The sequence below is a fragment of the Engystomops pustulosus genome, chromosome 3 (genome assembly GCF_040894005.1).
Source record: "Engystomops pustulosus chromosome 3, aEngPut4.maternal, whole genome shotgun sequence".
NCBI classification, from domain to species: Eukaryota; Metazoa; Chordata; class Amphibia; order Anura; family Leptodactylidae; genus Engystomops; species Engystomops pustulosus.
In genome coordinates this window covers 7,972,619-7,975,846 of record NC_092413.1, presented here as the reverse complement: position 1 = coordinate 7,975,846, position 3,228 = coordinate 7,972,619, and positions in this window count along the sequence as shown.

Here is a 3,228-nt window from a genome sequence, read left to right as displayed (position 1 = left end):
ACACAGGGACGAGATGACTCCTAGCACCACGCCCCCTCCACAGAAACAATGGCATGTGGGAGGAAAACCAACCACAGGGCGGGGACTACAGGCGGGGCCGTGGTTAGCGCCCTGACAGTTCCACATCTCTTCGGCTTGTCTGTCACAAGGCTCCGCCCTCCTGGGAGGAGCAGGTTAACGCATCCCGCTTAATTTTTTTTTTTTTTTTAGTTTTAACCTCCCTAATTGGCCCCGCCCTATAACCGCGTCCTCGCTCAAAGGAGATGGCGCGCGCGCGCGGGTGTCATGGCGACGGTGACGTCATTGTGACTGAGCTTCATGTTTGCATGGGGCTTTTTTTTTTTTGTTTGTTTTTTTTTTTTTTACCTTAGGCAAAAGGAGGGAAAGAAGTAAAATCATAAGAGGCTCTGACGGGAGCCAAGTCACTACAACCTTACCAGAACTGCCGAGCGAAAAATAATACTGAAAAATCCTGTCAAGCGGCGGCGCCAAGTCACTACAACGTTACCAGAGCCGCCAAGCGAGAAATAATACCAAAAAATCCTGTCAAGCGGCGGCGCCAAGTCACCACAACCTTACCAGAGCCGCCAAGCGAGAAATAATACCAAAAAATCCTGTCAGGCAGCGGCGCCAAGTCACTACAACGTTACCAGAACCGCAAACGAGAAATAATACCGAAAAATCTTGTCAGACAGTGGCGCCAATTCACTACAATGTTACCAGAGCCGCCGAGCGAGAAATAATACCGAAAAATCTTGTCAGACAGTGGCGCCAATTCACTACAATGTTACCAGAGCCGCCAAGCGAGAAATAATACCGAAAAATCTTGTCAGACAGTGGCGCCAATTCACTACAATGTTACCAGAGCCGCCGAGCGAGAAATAATACCGAAAAATCTTGTCAGGCAGCGGCGCCAAGTCACTTCGACGTTACCAGAGCCGCCAAGCAAGAAATAAACTGAAAAATCCTGACAGGCAGCGGCGCCAAGTCGCTATGACATCACCAGAGCCGCCGAGTAAGAAATAATACTGAAAAATCCTGACAGGTAGCGGTGCCAAGTCACTACGACCTTACTAGAGTCGCTGAGCTACAAATTATACAGAGAAAATGCCAAATAATCCGATGCTACCAGAAAAATCTTGACCAGCGGTGGTGTCAAGGCACTACGACCTTACTGGAGCTGCCTAACGAGAAATACTACCAAGAAAAGATCAAATAATATGAGAATACTGGAAAAATCCTGAGCAGCAGGCAAGTAAACAAGTCGCTACAACCTTACGGGAGCCACGGAGCAAGAAATAAACCAAGAAATTACCAAATAATGATAACACCGAAAAAAATCCTGACTGCCAGTGCCAAGTCACTACAACCTTACCGGAGCCTTGAAAAATAATACCAAAAATCCTGACAGGCAGCGGCGCCAAGGTACTATCACATCACCAGAGCCACCAAGCGAGAAATAATACTGAAAAATCCTGACCTGCGCCGGTGCCAATTCACTACGACATCACCGGAGCCTTGAGAAATATTACCGAAAAATCCTGACAGGGAGCGATGTCAAGTAACTGTGACCTCACCGGTGCCTCGAGACGTAATACCGAAAAGTCCTGACGGGTAGGCGATGCCGCTACGACCTCAATGGAGCCACCGAGCGAGAAATAATACCAAGAACTTACCAAATAATATGATACCAGAAAAATTCTGACATGCAGTGGAGGCGATGGTGCCAAGTCACTACGACCTTACCGGACCCGCCCAGCAAGAAATAATAATGACAAATCCTGAGATGGTCTGACAGGAGGCGGTGCCCAGTCACCGGGACCATCAAGCGAGAAATAATACAGAGAAATAACCAAATACAGGCAGTCACCGGGTTATGTACAAGATAGGGACCGGAGGTTTGTTCTTAAGTTGAATTTGTATGTAAGTCGAAACTGTATATTTTACAACTGTAGATCCAGACAAAAAAATGTTTTGCCCCAGTGACAATTGGAGTTTAAACATTTTTTGCTGTAATGGGACCAAGGATTATCAATAAATCTTCATTACAGACACTTTTCAGCTGATCATTGCAGTCTGGGACCATAGTAAAGCATTCAGAAAGCTTCAACAGAGGTCTGTCTGTAACTATGGGTTGTCTGTAAGTTGGGTGTCCTTAAGTAGGGACCGCCTGTATTATGATAATACAGAAAAAATCCTTGGAGGCAGCGGTTCTGTGTCACTGCTCCACTACCGGGGTCACGGAGCGACTAATAATAGTGAGAATCCTGAGGGGGTCTGATAGACGGCTGTGCCATGTATCTACTTCACTACTGGGCCCCCAAGCAAGAAATAATACAGAGATACCTAAGAGGTGCCACCACAACACTACCCGGGCCACCAGCGTCTTATAATAATAATGCAGGAAGTGACCACCGTAACGGTGGAGCAGAATCCATGGTTGGCTGTTCTCAAGTTTGGGAAAAAAGTGATACCAAAACAGGGAGTTGTGTAGAGGACACTGTTGTGGTTGGAGGTTGAGCTGTGACATCACCTATTGTGAATAACGGATCCTGTGTTATTGATATATATTTACAGATGTTAGGTGTCAGTGTAATGCTCCCTGTGACATCCAAAAAGTGATCTCTACAGACCAGGAAGTGTCAGAGTATTATGGGGCACTTTTACTTACCCGTCCAGAGGAGTTCACAGAAAGTGCATTGTCCGTGTATAATGCCCTGTGCGGGGAGTCACTAAGATCCTGCGCCCGATATCCTGCATGTGTCGCTTCCCCGATCAGGTCCCCGGAGTTCACCTTCTTCTTCCTGGTGCATGTAAGTGCATTGTCCGTGTATAATGCGCTGTGCGGGGAGTCACTAAGATCCTGCGCCCAATATCCTGCATGTGTCGCTTCCCCGATCAGGTCCCCGGAGTTCACCTTCTTCTTCCTGGTGCATGTGAGTGCATTGTCCGTGTATAATGTGCTGTGCGGGGAGTCACTAAGATCCTGCGCCCGATATCCTGCATGTGTCGCTTCCCCGATCAGGTCCCCGGAGTTCACCTTCTTCTTCCTGGTGCATGTAAGTGCATTGTCCGTGTATAATGCGCTGTGCTGGGAGTCACTAAGATCCTGCGCCCAATATCCTGCATGTGTCGCTTCCCCGATCAGGTCCCCGGAGTTCACCTTCTTCTTCCTGGTGCATGTAAGTGCATTGTCCGTGTATAATGTGCTGTGCGGGGAGTCACTAA